At 36.9% G+C, this 18,125-nt stretch overlaps 1 long non-coding RNA gene across 3 annotated transcripts in view; it reads left to right on the forward strand.

Moving 5' to 3' along the window:
- LOC123595279 overlaps positions 1-18,125 on the forward strand; it is a 194,736-nt gene that overhangs the window by 92,710 nt on the left and 83,901 nt on the right. The gene's annotated exons all lie outside the window — the stretch shown is intronic.

Consider the following 18,125-nt stretch of genomic DNA (forward strand, 5'->3'; position numbering starts at 1 on the left):
TAACTCAGAAGCCAAAGGACATTAAAATATTCTGATTGAACCTATGGTCACAATGAATGGCAAGCTGGTACAGTTAAGAAGCGGAAATCCATTCAGGTAACCAAAAAAGAAAAAAAAAAAAAAAAAAAAGACACCAGCTGTAAACCCCCAGCTGCAGATAGAAGAAAGAAACATTACAGAAGAAGCATCTTAAACTTCTCCGTACTGTAGTTTTTGTGAATGACCATTGTAGTGTCTCTGGTATGGGAGCACATTAAGAAGAAAAGACAAGATCAACACCGTGACCACACCACAAGCCTCAGGAAAGGCATTGTCAGTTTATTGTTGAAGGCACATTGTTTAACATTTCACCGAGGAAAATATCCATTGGTATTTCAGGGGCAAAGTTGCATCTCCAAAGCTTTTTCTGCTTACAGTTGTCTTCTCATAAATTCTATGGTAAATCAACCCAACTCTCAATAAAGTGATATCTCAGTAGGTATCTAATTTAAATAATCAATATGTAGAATCTACACAGACTTTTTTTTAAATAGAAAGAAATTATGATCTCTGAATTTGACATCAGCATGTTTTCATACTGTGGAATAAGATTGCATTTAAGAAAATTCTAAATGTGATTTCAGCTCAGCAAATAAAGTCTTACTGGAAGGTAATGTGATTAGGCTTTAATTAGTACAAATTAAGTTCTTATATAATCGATATTCTTTAATGAAATTGTTACTAAGTTTAACAAATAAAGATTAAAACAAATAAAGAAGCTCAATACATTTTTATTTTGAAAGCAGTCATAAAAGAACATTACTTAAACCATGTATATGCAGAATGAAGTATTTGGTGTTTTAAAGGTGCCTAAGTGCGTACTCGTACAGAGGAAAGCTCTCTATTTATCTATAGGACAGGTCTAAGACACAATAGCAGCATTACTAGCTTCTCCAAGTAGCCCCACCAGGGAGCCTTCATCTTTCCCTGGTCAGACTAGAATGAGTTGGTAGTTCAAATTCCATTGCCCATTCAGTCTCCTGAAACTTCAAACGAGGGAGCCAATTATGATGGTGGGTGCTGGGTTGTAGACTTGTGTCCACCATTAATCAGACTGAGTCTGCCTCCAGTTCGTATTACAAACTCCAGTGAGTGACACTCAGGTGGCACGGCTTTCAGTCAGGCCTGCATAGACTGAGTTTGAACTGATGAACTGACATTCTGCAAATGAAAGCTTGTTACTAGTCCCCTGAGTTTATCAAAAGCCACCAATTACTTCCTTGGTGGACTACCTTATGCAGTAGCTAGCATTCACTTTTATATTGCCTTTCAAAGAGCAGGGCCTGGTATTAGTAAAAAAGATAGGAAGTGTAAGGAATTTAGCACAGATGGCTAAAATAACAGTACATTTTGTCTTCTGCGAGAGATAATGTTATTAGGTTACATAAGACAAGTAAGCAAAAACTGTCTGAAGTTATGCTCTTACTTAAAAACATATTTATTTGACTTAACTAGGTGAAATATATGTTTAAAAATGATTCTGCACCCTTGAAAATATTTACCTAAGACAAGAAAAATTGTAAATTTAGAGACTTAAGAGAAACTCCATTTTGATAAAGGATATTGGCATATATGGTGAACATTGTTAGATGATTATAATGCTTATTTGCTGTTGCTAAACAATCTATCTTTTGTAAATTAGTAGTTTTTACCCAGAGATGGTCTGCATACCATACAGGAGCAAAACTAGTATTGAGTCAATGACTTCCCTTTTAAAGGGAATAAGAATAAGAAGAGAATCTCATTCTAACCTCCTCCAACATTTTGTAATAAAACTTTTAAACTTCAAGTTGTTTTTAAATGGAAAAAAAAGGGAAAAGAGACTGAACTCATAGTCCAAATTAAACTAAAGAATAAGTATAATTTTTAACATATTATTCTTACAAAGCCTAATCAGTGATCAAAAGGTTACAATGGTTTGTTTTACGTTTGCCCCCAGAGTGTGTATGTGCATTTTATATACTGATGACTCTTTTAATCTTGTAAGAACCACATCCAGCAATGAATCACATTCTTCGAGTGAATAATTCAGTCCTTGACGCCAACCTCTGAGGGGGAATATTGTGGTCATGCTGTCTGAACAGTGTGGTAGCTATGGCTACCTATATAATTCTTCGCAATGAAAAAAAAGTGACAATGACATTAAATTTAATCAGGTTCCCCTTTTCTGTGGTTCCCACTGGGATGAGCCACTAGTGTCTTGCCTTAAATATTCAAAGGCCTTCCTGAGTAGTTTGCATGTGTTCATATACTGGGACAATGTCCTGCTAATACAGAACAATAGATCTGTCATGTATTTCTCCTGCAAGTAGATGTGAGTCTGAAGTTCCTAAATATAGGATTTAAGGGCTGTCTTCCCCTCAGTGACCATCTTTACTTAAGTCTTAACAAACAACAGTAAGGAAATGTACATAGACACTAAAGTGTAATGAAGTTGATTATTTGAGTTGGAAACTCAAATGAGTTAAAGAACTGTGTTGGCTAAATAATAAAGCTGCCTGGCATTATTTTCAGTCACACTTCAGCTAATATGAAAGACACAGTACAGAATATCACATGGCTATAAAACATTTGAGACACATAGCTTAAGAAATATTTAGGAACAGAAGCCTAAAGTTAAGCCCTTGTACCTCGGCAGAACACTTGAGGATAGCACTTTCTTTTAAATCATAGTTGAGAGAATATAAGATATATTTTACATCTATTGTGCATTCCTGGGAGGATAAGCTAACTTTTAATTTTCAAAAAATGAAGAAAATGAAAAGATGTTCTTTATAATCATCTGTGAGTGTTTGCAGTAGATCTGTGCTATTGGTTTAAAATCTCTCTTGATTGCTCATAACTTTGATATTGGGGAAAGTGAAGAAAGAGAAATGCAAATTTATTTCTTCTTTATGTCTTTCTCAGGTAGGCAAAACCAAATAAACAAATTAACAAAAACTATCCAACAAAACACTATTTCTAGGTAAGAACTGCATTTGAAAGTAATTAATTGTACATGACACTTTCTATCATCTAAACAGAGTAACTCTGTCTTGGGTTGTATTTAATCCCTTAGTAGTCAATATTAAAAACTGAACCTGACAATCTTTGCGTAGCATTAATTAATATACAGTTGTGTGGCATTTGATAAATCTAAGAGCAATATTTAAATGGTATACCAAAGCCATAATATAATAAAAGATGAACTTCACAATTCTATCAGACCTTTGTAGATACTTGAATAATTGTACCTGCTAACTTTCTTCTATTCTATATAAATAAAATAGAGGTAGAAAAGACGTCTATGGTAAATACTGAAAATTTCTTTGTTTTTCTTCTACCTTTTCTCTTTTATTGAGTCTTAGATTCTATTGAAATCTTAGGGTTCTTTGTCTTGTAGATATGCATGTATAACTCCTATTAACATCAATTTCATTGCATGAAAATTGTTAGTTCTCTGCACAATTGAAAAGAAGATTGATCCCTTTATAGCTTTTATGTTTCCTTTCAGTAGGTAGGTGTTTGAAGATGGACAACTTAAAATTGTTTCTAATGGCAAGATGATAGTCAAAGAAGTGAGCTTATAAATCTATAAGAAATTTCTCCTCTAATGACATATCATTGACCTCAGAGTCATGGAAGAGTTCAAGGTCAACCAGTGAGACACTCACAGTGGTCAACTATTTTTGACTGACTGACACTTGTTTTTTAACCTTTGAAAATGTGATTTCATGTTTATCAAACTTTGACATAAAGCATTGTGTGCAATATAGAAATAGGGACCTTATGCTATGGCTTTCTAATATAAATTTGACAGACAATATATTGGCATCCTCTTTAGGACAGATCAGTGTCAAGGGGCAGGAGGTCAGGAACGAACAGTCTTATTGAATAGGTTTCAGTCAGAGAAGACAGGTTCCACAGGAAAACTGCCTTTCCAAATGGTCCCATTTGTAGACCTAAGACATTGCAACTAACTCTCTCTACTCTTCCTATTGTTTGGCAACAGGGAGTTAGAACAAATCAGTAACCTATGCACATATGCCAAAGATGACATGAGATCATTGTGTAGTGTACAATGAAAAGGAATCCAGAGAGAGTTTTATGTGGGTGCTGGGGCTGATCCTAGAAAAAAAGGTAGTAGGAAAAGTTTGTCTTTATGACTTTTTATGCCTTACTACTTTATTTTTCCTCCCTCATGGTTACTCTTCTTGAATATTTCTTGCATTTTCACTAGTAAAGTGTTAGCTGGTAAGTGCTTGGTGTCTGAACCTATTCCAGAATATCTGAAAGTGTCTTGAAATCTATTATTTTGGCCTTCTTAAACTGTATAGTACGTACTTGGCTTTAATGCTCTCATATCTGTCTTTCCTACTCAGTCCTTGTTTTGACTACAGAAACCAACATTTGAAGAAATCATGTGTTTCTTTATCTCATATTTGCCAGTGGGTTTCTTTGCATGGAATCCTTGAATCTGAAGGAGTTTATGAATAAGCAATTGGTTTGCTACTTTAGTAACTTACTGGGTTTTGCATTAGGTTTGGCGATTCTTTGGCACCTCTTATATCTCAAAGAAATCACATTAAAAATTATTTTGTTTTGAAAAAACATTTTAGAAAAGTGCCCCTTAAACTCCCCATGTCTTCTGGGGGAAGATAATAACTCAAGCATAAAGATATTTTAATATATATGACTTCATTATATAGAGATTTCAATGTGGTTTTGGGCTATAATCATGGCTTGTATTAAAATCAGTTGTTATTGTTGCTAAATCCTTTGAAAGTAAGTTGCAGACATCATTATATTTTATTCTTTTTCTTTTTTTAATTTAAATTTTAGTTAACATACAGTGAATCTTGGTTGCAGGAGTAGAGTTCAGTGATTCATCACTTACATATGACACCCAGTGCTCATCAGAACAAATGCCCTCCTTAATACCCATCACCCACCTAGTCTGTCTCCCACCTATCTCCCTCCATCAACCCTTGGTTTGTTCTCTATAATTAAGAGTCTCCATGATATTTTATTGTCATGTTGGTATGTGTCTCACTCCTACAAAATCTTAATAGTATTTTCCCCAGAATTTAAAATGAATATAATAATAGTTTCTAAAATATAGTCCATATTCAAATTTCCTCAATTATCCCCCAAATACCCTTAATATAGCTATATATCTTTCTTCCCTCACTTCCTCCCTCTCTCCTTCTCTCTCTCTCCTTACCCTCTTCCTTCCTTCCCTTCCTTCCTTTCAATCCAGAGTCTAATCAAGGATTATACATTGCACATAGTTATTATTAGATTAAAGGAGATTAAAAAGTCTAAATAGTCTCCTTTAGAATATTTCTAGTCCCACTATTTTTACTTTATCAGGATCTTTGTATTTTTGAAGAGTCCAAGCCAAGGTAATTGTCCTGTAGAATGTTCCACAACTGGGATTTTTCTGATTATTTCCTAATGATTAGATTCAGGTTAATGTTTTTTGGTAAGAATACAACATAGGTTATATTGAGGAGATTCTCATTGAAATGATAATTTTTAGCTCTATATAATAGGCACATATTCACATATTTTGAATTACCTATTCAAAATTTTAAAAATTCTGTGTCAATTAGAAATAAGAAAAAATTTATATTTTGTTAATTATGGATAAATAAAACATTTAATATTTTTATTAATTTTTCTTTTATGAATTTATTCATTATTTCTCTTATCCATCAAACAAATTAGCTTATCAATGTACTTTTACCAGTTTTATCAAATTTAGTGCCAAAATCTCTGAAGGGACCCTCTTGTCATTTTTAAATGTGAAATTGAAAATAAAAAACACAGGCTCCATGCTGGGTGTGGAGCCTGCTTCAGATTCTCTCTCTCCCCCTCTCCCCCTCTGCATGCTCTCTTTCTTTCTCTCTCAAAAAGTGGGTGGAGCACGTGGGTGGCTCAGTCGGTTAAGCAACCGGCTCTTGGTTGTCAGCTCAGGTCATGATCTCACAGTCGTGATATGGAGCCCTGCTTCAGGCTCGTGCTGGACATGGAGCCTGCTTGAGATTCTCTCTCCCTCTCTCTCTACTTCCTCCCCCCCGCCCCCTGGCTTCTGCTCTCGCTCTAAAAAAAATAAAATAAAAAACCAGTACAAAATAAACTCTCTTTTCTTCTCTCTTCTTTTGTAGTTAACAGATGGCTTCTAAGTGGTTCCTTAAACTTCCTGTGCAGTACAACCTGTGTATGCCTGTTACGTGACATCAGCTAGCATTTTGTAGTTTATGCTGGGCTTTACTTTAGTTTTAATCATTAGGCACCTACAAAATGTGTTCATTGATACACACACATCAAACATCTTAGTAATTAAGTATCTTTATGATGAGGAATATCATGAGTTAAAATAGAAAAAAAAAATAGAATTTTGCCATACCAACACATGATATAGGTATAGGCAGGTAAATTTTCAGAACTTAAAACTATCTAAAAATTCTTGACGCTAATTAGCAGGTAAGCAAATTTGATGGGTAGGTAGAGGAAGATGGGACGCAACCCACCACATGTTTGGTTGATCCTTGATATAATCCAAGTTATTTAATTTAGGTTTACTGCAGGATATGGAGAGAAGCATAAAAAGTAGTTTATAGTCTCCATCTTGAAAAGGACATTCCTACTTCTCGGAAGATAAAAAGTTGTGTAACTAGTCTAGTGATGGTTTTAGGGGACCTACAACGTTTAATTGTATATTAATGTCACCTATTTCATAATAGATGTTAATAGATCATTAGTAGTTAGTAGACATTAGGAAGATGTTCAGTTGAAGTTTGAAAGAGAACAGAGTGTGACATCCAGAGTATCCAAGATGTCTCCCAAAAGTAGCAAATGTTTTGGTGGATCTTGTCCTTAATTTTCTAGGCTCAAACACATAATTTTGTCAACACTTAAAAAATAAGGACATATCTGTAGTTGATTGTTTCCCAATATTTGTTACTCTCCCTGAATAAGGATAATGTATTGCCACCTTCTTAAACTCCGGTGAGGCTAGGTGACTTGCCTTGCTGATATAGTTTCTGGGTAGAATTTTTTCAAGTTCTGTTTCTCTGGTGGTACTACAACAACCTATGATGTTCCCGATAGGAGATATTCTGTAAGGCTGGGATTCCAGGGGAGGATCACATGGACCAGATCTGTAGATGCCTGTGTTGTAATCACTAAGGTTTGGGAGGGGGGTCATTTATCTCAGAATAACTTCTGTTCTGATGGATGAAATCTCTCAAAGATGCTCTAATATTAGCCAAGACTTATGTGTATACGGAGACAAATTTTCCCACATAAAGTAAAAATAGACTCCACGTGGGCCAGAATAGTTTTGTGTGCATGACCATTACATTCTTACACTGAGATAGAGCTGCAGTGGAAAGTTGAATTATAGACCCAATATCCTTGGTCATGAATTTTTGTTCTTTGAGAGTGGATTTTGTTTCAGGAAATAGCTCTAACCAAAATTATTTGGAACTAAATGTAATGTGTTAAGGTGGTTACAATTTACAATTTCAGAAAAATAGCTATGAGTGGGAGAGCAGTTGTCAACTTCCTTCCTGCAAATAGCAGGAATTCTCATCCCTCCTTTTGCCAAAATACTCACAGATTTTAAAAAAGTTTTGTGATATTTGACATTATTTTAATTAGATCTAAGACATCCTCATTCTGCAATGTCCTATAATTTTTTTTTCCTGATGATTTACAATGTTGTCCTTCATCTCAGATGTAATTTCCATTCTGGCTAACCAAGTTTTGACAAGGATCAGGGTGACTACTTTAGAATAAGGTATACAGTGGAGTCAGACATTTTCTCTACTATTTTTGAAACTATATTTATGAACTTTAAACCACTGATTGATAAGTAAATAATTCTAGCAAACTGTCATAGCCACTCAAAAAGGCTAAAAACACAAAATTAAGTCCCATTTTTTAATTAAAAAAATGTTTTAATGTTTACTTTTTTTGAAAGAGAGCAGGAGACAGAGTGTGAGTGCGGGAGGGGCAGAGAGTGGGAGGGGCAGAGAGAGGGGAACGTAGACTGCGAAGCAGGCTCAGGGCTCCAAGCTGTCAGCACAGAGCCTGACACAGGACTCAAACTCATGCACTACAAGATCATGACCTGAGCCGAAGTCGGACGCTTAACCGATCCAGCCACCCAGGCGCCACAAGCCTCATTTTTAAAATACAAATAGATTCATAGATTTGTCTCTTTTGATTAGGTAACTTTGTAACATCATAATGATTTTTTGTTTTGTTTTGTTAGCTGAGTCTCAAACCTATGCTTGTAGAATTCATTTAATGAAAGCAATTTCTTCCCTTTGGAGTATTATTAAGATGGATTTTTGTAATCTTAGTGCAGTCCTTGGATTCACTAGGGGAATTTAAATTTTCAATACCCAATTGAAATTAATATATTAGAAGTATAAACTCAAGTGTTTATTTGCATACTAACTTTTGCTGAAGATACATATGTCCAAAATATTTGATAAAAAAATCTACCTACCCAGGTTAAGGATACCCAGAGCATCAGCCTGAAGGAAAATCCACTCAGTATTCTTTATCCAATCTTCAGTTATAGAAAAAAGTTTGTTAGGTGATAAGCATTTTTTTCCCCATTTAGTGTATACTTGCCAAGTTGGGGGCAATTCAGCATCCCAGTCTGTCTTTGATAGAACTCTTGTGTCCTGGTTGGAGAATCTCCATTGTTTGTATACTTCATGAGAGATTGAACTCACTTCCCACTGTGGAAACTGAGGGGGTCAGGGCATGTGGTTTAGACCTGGCCAAACAGACACTTCTTTCTCTCAGGACTTTGGAATTTTGAGTGAAAGACACAAAGGGTGGCAAAAGGTTATTCATTGCATGTGTGATCAAATCTTTCTTGCTTAGGGACCATTGCTGCTGTTTTTTTGGCCTTACCCTTAGAAACCCCCCACTTACTATTTTAAAAAGCTGATTCTTTAGCCCTCGTCAATTCTATGGCTCTTCTGATTTGCTTCTAGTACATTATCTTCTGCTAAAGTTAGTCATAGTCAGTTTCTTTGGCTTGTAACCAAGAAACATTTCTATTGAAGACAATGAGAAGAGTTAAAGTTTTTTAAATTTACATGATAATGAATAAGTAACACTCAGTTTGAAGGTTCAGGAGACTACAGATTTAAAGCAACAAGCAGATTTCAAGTTTTTGTCCATCAAATCAGCAAGGATGAAAAAGAGAAAACAAGACACTAAGGAGAGGAGTGGGAAAGCCTCACATGCAGTGTTGATAGGATATAAGTTGAAATATTAATCTATACTACAGTACAATTAATAGTATATATAGTATAGTACATCTGTAGTATAGTATAGTACAGTTTGGTATAAATTAACTTTTAACATGAGCATATCCTTTGATTTAGCAATCCCGCTCCAATTACTGACTTTTAAAAAATAACAGCCCTTCATGCTTTTGCATATTTGCTGTCCAGTTTTCTCAACACCATTTGTTGAGGAGACATTCTTTTTCCCATTGGATATTTTTTCCTGCTTTGTCAAGGGAAACAAAAACAAAAATAAATTATTGGGACTACATTGACATAAAAAGCTTTTGCAAAGTAAAGGAAGCAATCATTAAAAGTAAAAGGCAACCTACAGAATGGGAGAAGATATTTGCAAATGATATATCTGATAAGGGGTTAATATCCAGAATATATAAAGAACTTACAGGGGCACCTGGGCAGTTCAGTCAGTTAAGTGTCCAACTCCAGCTCAGATCATGATGTGGCAGTTTGTGAGTTCAAGCCCCACATCAGGCTCTCTGTTGTCAGCGTGGAGCCTGCTTCAGATCCTCTACCTCTCTTTCTCTGCCTCTCCCCAACTATGCAAACTCCCTCTCTCCCTCTCTGTCTCCCTCTCTCTCAAAAATAAACATTAAGAAGAAAAGAACTTATAAAACTCAATACCCCAAAAATAAATGATCCAGTTAAAAATGGGCAGAGGACATGAATAGACATTTTTCCAAAATGACATACACATGGCCAACAGACACATGGAAAGATACTCAATATCACTCATCATCAGGGAAATGCAAATCAAAACCACAATGAGGGAAGCCCGGGTGGCTTAGTCTCTTAAGTGTCGGGCTTCGACTCAGGTCATGATCTCGAGCCCCAAGTCAGACTCTCTGCTGTCAGCACAGAGCCTGGAGCTTGCTTTGGATCCTCTGTCCCCCTCTCTCTCTGCCCCTCCCCACTGGTTCTCTCTCTCTCTCTCTCTCTCTCTCTCTCTCTCTCAAAATAAATAAATAAACTTAAAAAAAACTACAATGAGACATCACCTTACAACCTGTCAGAATGGCTAAAATAATAACACATGAAACAACACTATTGGCAAGGATGCAGAGAAAGGGGAGTGCTCTTGCACTGTTGGTGGGAATGCAAACTGGTGAAGCCACCTTGGAAAGCAGTATGGAGGTTCCTCAAAAAGTTAAAGTAGGACTTCCCTACAATCTAGTAATTGTACTACTAGGTATTTAGCCAAAGAATACAAAAATATTAATTCAAAGGTATACAGGTACCCTGGTATTTGTAGCAGTATTATCTATAATAGCCAAATTATGGAAGCAGCAAGTGTCTAGTGATATATATGTATATATATATATGTATAATGGAATATTACTCAGCCATAAAAAGGAACAAATCTTATCATTTGCAATGACATAGATGGAACTAGAGAGTATTATGCTAAGCAAAATAAGTCAGTCAAACCATATCATTTCATTCATATGTGGAATTTAAGAAACAAAGCAGATGAGCAGAGGGACAAAAAAAAGAGAGAGGCAAACCAAGATATAGACTCTTAACTATAGGGAACAAACTGATGGGGACAAGAAGGGAAGTGGGCATGGGGATGGGCTAAGTAGGTGATGGGGATTAAGGAGTGCACCTGTGATGAGTACCAGGTGTTGTATGGAAGTGTCAAATAACTATATTGTACACATGAAATTAATATTACACTGCATGCTAACTAACTGGAATTTATATAAAAACTTAAAAAAATAGCCCCCGTTAGAAATGTATATATGCACAGCGATTCTCACTGAAGCAGTTGGAGAATATAAAATTGACAAAACCCCAAATTTCCGTCAATAAGAAATTGTTTAAATAAATTGTAGTGTATACATACAATGTTGTGTTTTGTAGCAATTAAAATACATAGGGATATATTTGATGACAGAGAAAAATATCCATGACTTTTCTTGATAGACATTATTTTAAAATAATTTCAGATTTATTAAAAAAAAAAAAAAGTGCTGAGGCACCTGGCTGGTTCGGTCGGTTAAGTAACCAACTCTTGGCTTGGACTCAGGTCATGATCTCATGGTTCATGAGATTGAGCCTGGAGTCGGACTATGCACTGACAGGGCAAAGCCTGCTTGGATTCTCCCTCCCTCTCTCTCTGCCTCTCCCACTCACTCTCTCAAAGTAAATAAACATTTTTAAAATTTAAAAAAAAAGTGCTAAAATGTATATGACATTTCAAGGGACTCTGGATAGCTGAAATTCTTGAAAAAGAACAAAGTTAAAGGTCTTATACTTCCTAATTTGAAAACTTATTATGAATTTGAAATAACCAAAACGGTGTGGTATTGGCATAAAGACAGACGTGTATGTCAATGAAACAGATTAGTCAAAAATAAACACTCACATATATGATCAAATGATTTTCAACAAGGATGCCAAGACCATCCAGTGGGGAAAGTATAGTTTCTTCAACAAATGCTGTTAGGAAAACTGGATATCGACATGCAAAAGAATTAAGTTGGACCTTATTTAATGCCATGTACAGAAATTAACTCAAAGGGATCAGAGACCTAAAACTGAGACCTCAGTTAGTGATAGAATTACCACATTATCCAGCAATTCCAATTCTGGATATATATCCAAAATAATTGAAAGTAGAATCTCAAAGAGATATTTGCATACCTGTGTTCGTAGTAGCACCATTTATAATAGACAAGAGGTACAACAACCCAAGTGTCTACTGGTGAATGAATGGATAAAGGTATGTGGATATGAATAGTATATACAATTTAGTCTTTAAAAAATGAAATTCTGACTATTATGGACTGAATAGTCATAAATTTCTATGTTCCCTAGAAATTCAGATGTTGAAATCTTAATCCCCAATGTAATAGTTTTAGGAGGGACTTTGGGAGGTACTTAGGTTTTGATGAAGTCATGTGGGTGGAGACTCCATGTTAGAGTTATTGTCGTTATAAGAAGAGGAAGAGGCTAGAGCTTTCTGTTTCCATCATATGTGGACACAGCAAGATGTCTGTAAGTCAGAAAGAAAGCTTTCACCAGAAGTGGACTATGCTGGCACTCTGATCTTCCCATTTCCACAACTGTGAGAATTATCTATGGTTTAAGCTACCCAGTCTATGGTATTTTGTTATAGCAGCCTAAGCTGATATAAGACACTTAACACACAACAATGTGGATGAAGTTAGAGGAGACTGAGCCAAGTGAAAAAAAACAGCCAAAAAAGACAAATATTGTAAGATCCCACTTGCACAAGGTGTTTAGAGTAGTCAAATCCATAGAGATGGAAAGTCAAATGGGCAGTCACCAGGGACAGGAGGGAGGGGGACATGAGGAATTATTATCTAATGGGTATAGAGTTTTAGTTTTGCAAAATGAAAAAGTTCTGAAGATTGGTTGCACAACAACGTGAATAACATCTTAACACTACCCAACTTTACATTTTATTTATTTATTTATTTATTTATTTATTTATTTATTTATTTTTAACATTGATTTATTTTTGAGGCAGAGAGAGGCAGAGCATGAATGGGGTAGGGTCAGAGAGTTAGGGAGACACAGAATCTGAAACAGGCTCCAGGCTCTAAGCTGTCAGCACAGAGCCCGACGCGGGCCTTGAGATCACGGGCTGCGAGATCATGACCTAAGCCGAAGTCAGACGCTTAACCGACTGAGCCACCCAGGCGCCCCAACTGAACTTCACATTTAGAAGTAGTTAAGATGGTAGATTTTATGTTTTGTGTTTTTCACCAGAATTAAGAAATGGAACCACATGAATGAGTTCCAAAAAATAAGTCATTTAAATTTAAAGGGAAAAATCAAGAATGTAGTACAAGTAGTTCCTGTATCCCCCTCACCCAGTTTTGCTTATTGTTTAAAAAAATTTTTTTTAAATGTTTATTTTTGAAGGAGAGAGAGAGAGAGAGAGAGACAGTGCGAGCAGGGGAGGGGCAGAGAGAGAGGGAGACACAGAATCTGAAGCAGGCTCTGGGCTCCAAGCCGTCAGCACAGAGCCTGATGGGGGCTCGAACTCACAAACCGTGAGATCATGACCTGAGCTGAAGTCGGATGCTCAACCGACTGAGCCACCCAGGCGCCCCACCCAGTTTTGCTTATTGTTAACGTCTTACATTAGTATGGTACGTTTGTCACAAGCAATGAATCCATATTGATACATTATTTTTTTCTCTATCAGTCATTATTTAAAAAAAATTAATTAGAATTTTTTAAATGTTTATTTTTTGAGAGAGAGAGAGAGAGAGCGAGACAGAGCACGAATGGGGGAGGGACAGAGAGAGAGGGAGACACAGAATATGAAGCAGGCTCCAGGCTCTGAGCTGTCAGCACAGAGCCCAATGCACATCTTACGAGCAGTGAGATCATGACCCCAGCTGAAGTCCGATGCCTAACTGACTGAGTCACCCAGGTGCCACTAATTAATTTATTTTTTAATTTACATCCAAGTTAGCATGTAGTGCAACCATGATTTCAGAAGTAGATTCCAGTGATTCATCCCCTGTGTGTAACACCCAGTGTTCATCCCAACAAGTGTCTTCCTTAATTGCCCCTTGCCCATTTAGCCGATTCCTCCTCCCACAACCCCTGTAGCAACCCTCTGTTTGTTCTCTATACTTAAGAGTCTCTTATGTTTTGTCCCCCTCCCTGTTTTTATATTATTTTTGCTTCCCTTCTCTTATGTTCATCCGTTTTGTATCCTAAATTCCTCATATGAGTGAAGTCATATATTTGTCTTTCTCTGACTGACTAATTTTGCTTAGCATAATACCCTCTAGTTCCATCCACATAGTTGCTGACACATTATTAATAACTAACCTCCACATTATGTTCAGATTTTACTATTTTTGTCCCTAATGTTCTTTTTCTGTTCCAGGATCCTATTCAGGATACCACATTACACTTAGGTGTCATGTTTCCTTAGCATCTTTGGTGTGTGACATTTTTTCACACTTCCTTGTTTTTGAGGAACACTAGTCAGATATTTTGTAGAATACACCTCAATTTAAAGTTGTCTGGTGTGGGGCGCCTGGGTGGCTCAGTTGGTTGAGCGTCCGACCTCAGCTCAGGTCATGATCTCGCCGTCCGTGAGTTCAAGCCCCGCGTCGGGCTCTGTGCGGACAGCTCAGAGCCTGGAGCCTGGAGCCTGCTTCAGATTCTGTCTCTCCCTCTCTCTCTGCCCTCCCCTGCTCATGCTGTGTCTCTCTTTGTCTCAAAAATAAATAAACGTTTAAAAAAAATTAAATAAAAAAGAATAAAGTCTGGTGTTTTTCTCATGGTTAGACTGGGGTCATGGGTGTTTGGGAGGATGAGGATGAAGATGAAGTATGGTTCTCATCATATTGAGTGTATTTGCTATCAACTTGGCTTATCACTGATGATATTAACCTTGATCACCTGATCAAGGGAATGTTTGTCAGGTTTCTTCACTGTAAATATACTTTTATCTCTTTCTTCTTTTACTTTCCATACTCTACTCTTTGTAAACAAGTGACTAAGTGCAGCCCAAAATCAAGGGGAGGAGGGAGTTAAGCTTCACCTTCTTGAGGAGGAAAGTACCCACATAAACTATTTTGGAATTCTTTTGTATGGGAGATTTGTCTCTTTCCCTTTAACTTATTTTTTAAGTCATTTATTTATATCAGTATAGACTTATAGATATTAATTATATACTTTGAGTTATAATTCAATACTATGCTATTTATTTTGCTCTTAAATTGTTTAGTTTTAACTATTGGGACTTTTTTTTGGTTGGCTCCTGTGTCCCATTATTTAGTTTTTGGATGTTTCCTTACTTTCTGACACTACAAGATGCTCCAGTATCATCTTGTATTTTCCCTCACCTAGTCTTAGAATTGGTCATTCTACAAAGAATCCCTGATTTCTTTTATTGGAGAATGGTATTAGAAACCAAGTTCTGAAATGTTTGTTGAAAATGTTTGTTGCCACTGGAGTATCATTGCTTCTAAGCCCTGGACAGAACTAAAAAATATTTGTATGTGTACTAACCTGTGTATGTACACATTTGCATCAGTATTGCTTTACCCATCTCTATCTATAGTAACCTAAAACAGTTCATACTGGGGGCTAAGTGGCTCAGTTGGTTAAGTGTCTGACTCTTGATTTTGGCTCAGGTCATGATCTCATGGTTCATGAATTTGAGCACTGCGTCAGGCTTCATGGTGACAGCGTGGAGCCTGCTTGGGATTCTGCCTGCCTCTCCCCTGCTTACTCTCTATCTCTCTCTCAAAAACAGAAAACAAAAAACAAACAAACAAAACCCAGTTCATACTGATGTCTTCAAATCTAATCTAGCATGCAGTGTTCCTTCTTGCCTTCTCCTTTTACATCTCTACATTCTTCTTTTCCAGTAGTGAGAAGCCTCCTCCCACCATCAGCCATGCATTTACCAATTTGTTCAATCCCAGCACGTGTGTAACAGTTTCAGAATCATTAGCTTTTACTCCATTATGAAATGACAGTATTTATGTCGTTCCTTTTTGCTTTAGTTTTACAGTGTCCAGTCAAAGGTGTAAAAGTTATTAAAAGGTGATTTTCAAGAAAGTGCTTAAACTTTACTCTTAAAAAATGTTTTTAAATTATACAAAATATATACAAGTACATTATTATTATGAAAGATTGAGGGAATGCAGAGGATAAGACACAAAACATGGCTAGGAGTTTGGTTTATATCTTTCTTAATTTTTTTTTAATGTTTATTCATTTTTGAGACACAGAGCATGAGCGGGGAAGGGGCAGAGAGAGAGGGAGACACAGAATCAGGAAATAAACATGTCATGCTCTCTCTGACAGCTGTAGGAGAGAATATTCCTTTCTTTTTCTAGCTTCTGGTGTTCGTTGGTAATACCTGGTGTTTTTTGGTTGGTAGATGCAGTGCTCCAGGCACTCGACCATCATGTCCCTACGGATCTTCGCAATATCTTCTCTCTGTGGGTGCCCCTGCTTACACAATGTTTCTCTCTCTTGTAAGGACACCACTCATATTGGATTGGGGGCCATTCGACTTGTGTATGACCTCATCTTAACTAATCTGCAATTAACATTTTTTTTTTCAAATCAGGTCACATTCTGAGGTCCTGGGGGGATGGAGCTTTACCGCAACTTTTAGGGGGACACAATTCTACCTGTAGCATTGACTTCTCATTTTTTGCTATCAAAGCCATTAAAATGAGAATGATTGTGAGTACTTTTTTATGTATGTGTGTGATAGTCTTCAGACAGAGTTTCAGAAGAGGAATTATCAGGTCAAATGGTGCGTGCCTTATATTTTTGTAACATTCTGCAAAATTGTCTTTACAAAAAGATTCATTCATTTGCCATCTTCCCAACACTGTGTGAGAGAGCCCGTTCCACACATGCCTATGAATACTTACTGTTATTGTTTAAAAAAAAAATATTGCCTTTCTATTGGGACAAAACATGATCTTTTTTTTTTTTTTTTTTTTTTTTTTTAATTTTTTTTTTTTTTTTCAACGTTTATTTATTTTTGGGACAGAGAGAGACAGAGCATGAACGGGGGAGGGGCAGAGAGAGAGGGAGACACAGAATCGGAAACAGGCTCCAGGCTCTGAGCCATCAGCCCAGAGCCCGACGCGGGGCTGGAACTCACGGACCGTGAGATCGTGACCTGGCTGAAGTCGGACGCTTAACCGACTGCGCCACCCAGGCGCCCCCAAAACATGATCTTAATAAAGCGGCAGATACAATATTTCCCTTTTTGGCTCTAAAGTAGCTTTGATTGTGTTCTAAATCTTTCAAAGCCTATTTTAACTTTTTTTCCTTCAGAACCCAGAGGGGCAAAAAAAAAAAGCTAACTCTTGGGTCTCAGTATCAGAGAGACCCATTCTTCCTTCTGTCCTCTCATCTGTCATCTGGGCTCTGCTCCAATCTCAAATTCTTTATTTCTTTTCCCAACTAAAAACAAATAAAAGTGGAAAAAATCTCCTGGATACATCAATGGATGCAAAAAGGTGTTGGGGATGGGGTTGATAAATGCTATTTATGCTAGCAATTTCTGAGCTTCAGTTAAACTGGTTAAAAGGTCCTTAATCACCCCTTATTTCTTTCTTAGACTTTTGTAGACTCTTGCAAAAGTGTCCACTGTCATCTAAGAACACATCCTCAGAGTTTGGGGAGGGTACAGTAGCAGTTTTTCCAGGGATAGTGACTCCCATGTGTGATTTACCATCTCTTGTGGGGCCTCCTGGTACCTGTACCTGTGCTTGGGGCATAGAACTCCAGACACAGTTGATGAAACCATGAATAAGCGGAAATTTTTACATCATAGCCACCTACATCAACCTGCTTTCTTCCTCTACCAGGTGAAAGTCTCCTTCTATTTTGAAAGAGAAGCATCCCTATCTTCACCGTGGCAGGCCAAAACTCTACAAAGGTTAACAGATGTCCAGCAGATTTTCAGAGGGTTGCCCTAGAGAACTGAGTATTAACCAGTATGTGAAAGAACTGCCTAAAGCCAGGAGAAGAACCCACCAAAAAATTAGGGGGAACAGTAACCAGGGCTCAGATAGGGTCAGGGGTAGAATCTGCTCCCATCAGCTACAGTGGAAAACCTCAAAATCCACAGGGTAGTGGACAGCGGAGTTTAGTACTAGAGTAAACACAGCACTTGTCCCACCTAACAAATGTTGAAAACAAGACCCAAAAAGATTAAGTAAAACTCAGAAATGTTTATAGGAATAGAAAAATATCCAGGAACCAAAAAGCTAACATTCACAATTTCAGGGATCA

The sequence above is a fragment of the Leopardus geoffroyi genome, chromosome B1 (assembly GCF_018350155.1).
Source record: "Leopardus geoffroyi isolate Oge1 chromosome B1, O.geoffroyi_Oge1_pat1.0, whole genome shotgun sequence".
In the NCBI taxonomy this organism is placed as follows: Eukaryota; Metazoa; Chordata; class Mammalia; order Carnivora; family Felidae; genus Leopardus; species Leopardus geoffroyi.